The sequence below is a fragment of the Lutra lutra genome, chromosome 16 (genome assembly GCF_902655055.1).
Source record: "Lutra lutra chromosome 16, mLutLut1.2, whole genome shotgun sequence".
NCBI classification, from domain to species: domain Eukaryota; kingdom Metazoa; phylum Chordata; class Mammalia; order Carnivora; family Mustelidae; genus Lutra; species Lutra lutra.
This window is the reverse complement of record NC_062293.1, coordinates 19,400,464-19,408,112: the sequence shown is the minus strand read 5'-3', so window position 1 is coordinate 19,408,112 and position 7,649 is coordinate 19,400,464. Positions and strand designations below refer to the sequence as shown.

Here is a 7,649-nt window from a genome sequence, read left to right as displayed (position 1 = left end):
TACCAAACATTTGACTATGTAATGCTCATGTCTGTCCAATGGAAGGAAGGAAGGAAGGAAGGAAGGGAAGGAGAGAAACAGAAGGAAAGGAAGGGAGGGAGGGAAGAAGGGAGGAAGAAAATGACGAACAAAACTGGGAACAAATATTTGCCAGTCTACCGGGAGGCGGGGTTCATCTCCAAATTACACAGGAGACCCCGGAATGGGGTCAGAAAGAAAAAGCAAAGAGGAAAGACCGACTGGATAAAACATGAGTAAAGATCATGCAGTTCAGGGGAAGGATCATCAATGTGGCTTTTCACATACGGAGATGCAAAGATGAGCAAGGACGGACAAAGAGAGAAATGCGTAGGACAAACGGTCCCGAGATAGAATCGATCACCTGTGAGTTCGGCAAAAATCCAAGAGTCTGATGAGCTACTAGGTACGCCAGGCCCTAAAACAGATGTCGCTGGAGAGAGAACGCTCAGTCCCCGCCCCAGATCTTTGGCTGCGGTGAGGGTAGCAGGGACCACCACGAGGGTGCGACACCTTGCTGGAGGCACATGGCTCTCGGTGAGGGTGGAACCCCGTTCCGTGGGTGTGGACCTCTGTGGGCTCTGGGGCACGGCCGGGAGGGGGTTCTCACTCCGGATGCCCTGGGGTCCGTGAACGCGCAAGAGGCCAACGCGTGCACTAGAAGGCGAAGAAAGCGTCTTTCCCCGGAGGGGCAGTGCAAGCGCCTGAAGGTCAAAATACCTGGGAACCCATCCGGTGACTCCTGAAGACCCCGGAACCAAGCAGAGGGGTCTTGTGTGGGCAAGGTGGGAAGAGCCCTCACCAGAAAGCCTGCGCCAGGGGCTGGGTAAGCGGGGTTGATGGCTGACCTGGTTTGAGCCTCCTCCCTTCACTCGTCCCTTCTAGGGATGTTTAGGAGCTGGGCATTGGCTCTAGCTGCCAGAAAGGCATAAAAAGCAGTCCAGGTTGGATTTCCAGGGTCGGGGGGCGGGGCGCTTGGGTGGAGGGGCAGGGGCAGGTGTGGGATAGGAGGCCATCGGGGACCAAGCGCCTGGGGGACCTATCTTCTCCGTGCTGGTGCCAGCGACAGGAGAAAGTTAAAACGAGGCTGGGGGCCCGAGAGGGGCGCCTCTCTGGTGGGGGCGGGAAAACAGGAGGCACGAAACAGGCCCCACATTAGGTGTTACTAGGACCAGGCCTTCAGGAAGGAGATGGGGGTTGGGAGAAGTGACTGGCCCAATTACTGTCTCTCGGAAGGGTTGGCTACTCCTGCTGGGCATTTCCACAGAGGGGCCTCGGAGGCTCACCCGAGCACTTCCTGAGGACGAGTGCAAGAGAGATCTCCTCTCCACCAAGGGAGAGGGGGCAACCCCAGGGCGGGTGAGAGTCACAGAGCCCAGAGCTCGGGCCGCTCTGGGCCGGGAGCACAAATACCGCCATCGCGTTACCCGCGTCCCCTCTGCCCACGCAGATGCGTCCGAACCTGCCGCCCTCGTTAGTTAACCTCCCAGGCCCAGGTTCGGTTCTCAGGGTTCCCTCCCATAGACTCCAGCAGCCGGCGGGGCCTGCGCTCCAGACGCGGGTGGTTTCTGGGGACAGGCCGAGGGCGGCAGGTCACCGGACCCGTTTCTTAACCTCTCGGGTCTCGGGGATCCCAGCTGGGAAGTGCGGGTGAGAAGAACTTCAGCTCGCTCCGGGGTACCCAGGGCACAACGCGGATAGCGAAGCCTGCAGGGCAGGTGCGGTCCAGCGCGCGAGGGCGGTGCCATCAGGGTCCTTTCCCCGCAGGGCCACGACCCCTGAGGAGTCCATGAGGTTGCGGTGCTGGTCTCACGGTCCTTCCGGCTAAGTACAGGCTTTGCGGGGCACCCACCGAGCACAAAAACAGACGGGGGCCGGGGAGCGGTTGGCGGGGTAGGTGTCTAGGTCGCGGAAGGCTGGAGAGGAGGTGGGTAGGGCGGAGGCCGGCTCCCGGACACAGGCACCGGCCCAGGTTCCCGGCCCTTTCGCTTGGGTCGGGGGGGCGGGGCGGGGCATGCAAACAGCAGGTCATCCTCTAGGAAGAGGGCCAGGGAGCGGCAGGGGATGTGAAAACTCACCAGCAATGCGGGGGATCACTGCAACCGAAACCGCGTGTGGAGCGTCCCGCCCCGGGAGAGTGAGCCAGATAGAGGGTGACCCAGCTCCCGGGGAGTGCAATACAGACGGCGGCGCGGCGGTGGCGGCTAGGACGGGAGGCCGGCATCGCTTTTGGACGTTTTGTCTAAGATCAAGTTTGGTATATGTCTTATTAGTTTATTTCTTTTTTTAATTATTTTTTTAAGATTTTATTTATTTGACAGAGAGCACAAGTAGGCAGAGAGGCAGGCAGAGAGAGAGGGGCGGGGCCGGGGCGGAGCCGGGGGGGGCGGGGGAGCAGGCTCCCTGCCCGAGCAGAAAGCCTGATGCGGAACTCAATCCCAGGATCCTGGGATCACGACCTGAGCCACCCAGGTGCCCTGTTCTTATCAGTTTAATATCTGATACGTCCTCTATCCGAGGACAACATATGGGGCAGATTTTTGGTGCGAGGAGCTGGAATAGGAGTTTGCTCCCACCACTCCACACGTGGACCGTGTCATTGCAGCACTTCGAGGAACCAACCTTCAGGGGTAATGCCTATGGTGTAAAAAGCCGACTGGGACAGGTGTGTCTTTTCCTCAGCGTGTTTTTCTTTTTGAGTTTCTTGAGTTTGTTAATCTCAGTGACGTTTCATTTCGCACCTAGGGTCCTGGCGCGTGGGTGTTTTCAGCAGCACAGATTTGGGGTGGCGAGGTGTAGCAACTGTGGCATGGGTATGCAGAGCCTGACCTTCCTGCCCCGTGGCACCGCCCTTGGTTGATCTGTGTGCGGTGTGGCCATCAGGATCGGTTTCTCCACGTGTTTGCTGCCTCTTCTCCAAGTGCTTTCCCGGCTTTCTCCTGGTCCCCTTCTGCCCTTGAGGTGGGCTCGGGCCAAGGGTGCGGAGGAGCCGTTTTTGGTAGAACTAGGTAACGTCCTTGCACGTGTGACCCGACCTCCAATCTAGAGGACTCCAATCTGGCTCCTTCAGGAAGCTCTCCACTGGCTCTGCGGGGCCCCCCTTAACCGTCCGGAACAAAGAACAGGCAGCTGAGGTGGTGGGTACAAAGGGCTTTCCCGGGAGGGAAGGAAAATTTGTTCTTCCAGATCTGTGGCCGCTGTCTATCCACCCTGGTGGCACTCCAGAATCTCTGGGGTTTCCTCGTTTCAATCAGACGTATGCCCCAGGACCGCCATACAGCAATGGAATTCGAGTCTCCTGGGGGGCCGGGGCGGAGCCTGTGGACCTCCAAGGCCATGGGCAGGAAGCACTCCTGGGAGCATCTGGGAAGATGCCCCTGAGTCAGCTTCTGAACCAGGCATTCCCTGTGACAATGACGGTGTTGGGCGGGCTCCAGGCACGGGTCCCTTCCCGACAGTCCCGGGACTGGCTTTGTGTTCAGCACACCCTAGGCACTCAGGAAACAGTGTACCGATGAGGAAATGAGGGATTCCCCGGTCTTGACACAGACAGGAGACCACCCAGTCCGGTCGGGAAGCCTTTGGACCCATATCCCGGAATCTCTTGAGAGCCCGTGAGACGGAGCTGCCTTGCCCTGCTGCCTTCCCCAAACTCGTTGTCCAGATTTGTTTTCGGTGTGGAGACTGACGCCCCCCCCCCCCCAACCACGAGGCTATGAAAAGATCTATAGCTTACATAATGAGGCTTTCCAGGGAGAGCCAGGTGGCTCCTAGGCCAATTCAAAAGGGCTTGAGAGCAAGGGGAGGAGACTGGGTTGGTGTGTTTATGGCGGTGAGTGGAGGGCCTGGGGTAGGGCACCTTACAGATACCAGGGGACCTTCTGTGATCCTGCCTTCCATTGGATCAGAGTCTGATGTAATAAGGAGGGTTCCAGCCAGAGTGGGGTGGGGGTGGGGGCTTCCTGTTGGAAGGTGAACCTTTGGCCCGAGTTGGGGATATGAATGAGTCTGTGAAGGAAGGGAAACGGGGGTGGGTGAGGGGGGCGATTATGATAGCAAAGAGCCCATCAGAAGTAATCGTCCCCTGGACAGTCTGAGGCCCAGATCCTAACTTCAGGTGGCTGGGCAGGTCAGCTGGATCAAACCCTCCCCTCCTTCCCTTATTGCCCCCCGCCCCCCGCCACTTCCAGTGGGCGACCAGAGAAGAATTAGGCATAAACAAGTCAGCTGCAAGAGATTGGGAGCAGGGGACAACAGTCGAAAAGGACTGCTGCCACGAGCACCTCCACAGTCTCCCTTTTATTGGATAGAAACAATAGCCAACAGAAGGACCGATGAAGGTCAAACGTCTTGCAGACGAGCAAGGAGGAGGATAAAGTTTATAGTTAACCAAGCACATTCAAAGGACTCATCTAACTAACAACGGGTGCTTCTGGGAAGAGAAAGGAGCGGTAACGGAGAAGGGAAGCAGGCGGTTTTCGTTCCACCCTGAGCTGACGGGGTGTTCCCGAGTGCTCGGCTTCCCTGAAGCAGGCGGCCCTCCCGCCCTGACCCAGCCGGGCATCCTCAGCTGCCCAGCTTCACGGTCGTATATCGTCCTTCTCCCCAAAGACCTGTTGCCGGTATATGTATTTCTTTTCTTTTCTTTTCTTTTTAAAGATTTTATTTATTTATTTGACAGAGAGAGATCACAAGTAGGCAGAGAGGCAGGGAGAGAAAGAGAGAGAGGGAGGGAAGCAGGCTCCCCGCCGAGCAGAGAGCCCGACGCAGAACTCGATCCCAGGACCCCGAGATCACGACCCGAGCCGAAGGCAGCGGCCCAACCCACTGAGCCACCCAGGCACCCAGTATGTGTATTTCTTAAGGCCATATCTAAATGTGCTTGGCAACTAGTAAAATCCTCCAGGGCTTACAGTTTAAGTAACAAATTGTTCCGAGGGCAGCAGCACCCCCCAGCCACTCTTGCCTCAGACTGCAATGTCCCGGTTCCCCCCTCCTGTCGACGTGCCCTGAAATTCTGCCTTTAAGCCCCCTGAGGTGTCAGGCAGCCCTTCCTGCTTCAGCTGGCTTTGTGTTCCACCGCACCTTCTCATTTATTGACTAGGCATCGCGTACTCCTGTTAGTGACACCCAGCTCCATGGGAGAGGCCTTGGGCCTCAAGGGGGTCATGGCCAGGTGGGAGCCACGAGCATGTGTTCATCTCTCACAGTCCCCTGTGCATGGAAACCTGGGGTTCTGGACATTTGGGCAAATGTCTTATCCGGGTCCTGAGCCGGATGATCCCTGCTTGGGGTCGGGGAGGAGAAAGGAAGGGCATCTGGCTTCGCTCTACTCCCAGGACCAAGCAATGCCCTGGTGGGTGGTGTCGCAAGTGGTAAAGGTCTGTTGGTTGAGCCGGAGCCCGTGGTGATGGCAGGAGGCCTAGAGTCTCCTGCACTGGGACACGGACCCCAGCTCAGTGGCTTGCAGTTATAACCTGCTGGGCAGACCCGTTTCCCCAGGTAAGAAAAGACAAGAGGTTTATCCCCGGGCGCCCTGCTCTGTCTGAGGGTCTGTCCACACTATAGTGCCTGCTGCTCCACGAAGGGGCATCCATTCTCCTGAGAAGGAGTCTCCATACAAGTGACCCGACAGTCCCCCGCACCCCCCCCCCCACCATGAATGCCTAGAGGGCAGGAATGAGATCACAGTCTCTTCTCAGTGCTGGGCTCCCTGATGGGTGCCCAGCCATCATCTGCATGGACACCACGGGTCAATCCCGTGGACTCGGAGAATTGAAGGTGGTCAGGTCTGTGTGTTGTTGTTGTTGTTGTTCTTTTTCTTCTTTTTTAAATTAAGCTCTTGGCCCAATGTAGGGCTTGAACTCATGACCCTGAGATCAAGAGTCCCATGCTCGGGATGCCTGGGTGGTTCAGTTGGTTAAGCCGCTGCCTTCAGCTCAGGTCATGATCCCAGGGTCCTGGGATCGAGCCCCGCATCGGGCTCCTTGCTCAGTGGGGAGCCTGCTTCTCTCTCTGCCTCTGCCTCTGCCTGCAGCTCTGCCTGCTTGTGTTCTCCCGCTGGCGCTCGCTCTCTCTCTCTCTCTCTCTCTCTCTCTGACAAATAAATAAATAAATAAAATATTTAAAAAAAAAAAAAGTCGAATGCTCTACTGATGGCCAGACAAGAACCTCTGCTCTGGTTTGTTTGCTCTGTTCTGTTTTTTTAGATTTTGTTTTTTATTTGAGAGAGAGAGAGAGAGCACATACGCACACCCAGGCGCCCCAGAGAAATTATTTTTAAGGTCATGGTGAAGTCCTTTCTAACTTGCACTCAACAAACGGATGAAGGGGCGCCTGGGTGGCTCAGTGGGTTAAAGCCTCTGCCTTGGGCTCAGGTCATGATCTCAGGGTTCTGGGATCGAGCCCCGAATCCGGCTCTCTGCTCAGCGGTCAGCCTGCTTCCTCCTCCTCTCTCTGCCTGCCTCTCTGCCTACTTGTGATCTCTGTGTCAAATAAATAAAATCTTTAAAAATAAAAATAAAAGTAAACGGATGAAGAGCATGATCTGAATAACGACTTTTTGTAAGTGTCTTTATTTAGCAATCTCTACTCACTCCGTGGGGCTCGAACCCAGGACCCGGAGATCAAAGACGCCCCCCCCCCCCCCCGCCCACCCCATAACTTTCCGTGGCACCTTAAGCACCTGGAATCGTCAGCGAGGCCCAAAGACCGCTCTCCGACAGAAGGAAATATTCAAGACTTAGAGGACAGACGGAGGGCCAGCCCCCTTAATTTGTAAATGACAGATCCAAGCGCCACCAATTCACCTAGCCAGAAAGGGGCCGAAGTGCCTGAACCGAGCGTTCCGAGAGCACAGCAACGTGGCGCTCACACCCAGGAGAAGACTCTTCGGCCCGACTGGAGAGGCGCACATCCAAACGGCGCCGAGGTACCATTTTCACCACCCACAAGGAAAGGTCGTCCCCTCGCGCCCCCCGCCCCCGCCAGCCATCCGAACTCCGTGGCCACGCGGAGTTGCTGGCGAGCCTGGGGAGGGAGGTGGCGCCCGAGAAGGTCCGCCGGAATTCTAGGCACTCTCGCAGCGAGAGTGGCGGGGACCACGCCGCCGCCGCCGCCGCCGCCCGCACGGCGAGGGCACCGGGGCACGGGGCCGGCCTCCGCAGAGCGCAGTTGGCCGGTACTGGGGTCCGTGCGTGTCGCTCCGAGCAAAGTCGGCGGGCCGCAGTGACGCCGAGGCAGCGGGAATTGTTCCGTTGCACGGGTGTCATCCGGGACATCCCGTTCTGGGGTCAGAACCGGCCGGGGCCCTGGCCGGAGGACACGGACGCGAGCGGAGCAGTGGCGAGCGGGGAGGGGGGTGGGGGTGCTGGCTGGAGAGCCGTCGCCGTCGCGACGCGCCGGGCAGCGGCTGAGCGTGCGGGAGGCAAGACCTCAGGCACGGAACCGCGGGTGGAGTACGCGGTCCGTGCTGGGGGCGGGGCGGCGAAAAGGGACCCAAAGTAAGGTCTGGCCTTCACGGGCTCCCGGGAGCGCCCAGAGCGGCGGCCCCGTCAGCCGTCCCTCCGCGGCCGCCGCCCCTCGCCCCGCGTCTCGGCGCCCGACGCGCGCGTGGCGGGCTCGCGGCTCGC

At 58.3% G+C, this 7,649-nt stretch overlaps 1 pseudogene; it reads left to right on the top strand.

Annotated features, from left to right (window-relative positions):
• The first annotated feature begins 2,469 nt into the window (after nucleotides 1–2,469).
• On the top strand, nucleotides 2,470–2,645 carry LOC125088291 (uncharacterized; annotated as a pseudogene).
• The last annotated feature ends 5,004 nt before the right edge of the window (nucleotides 2,646–7,649 follow it).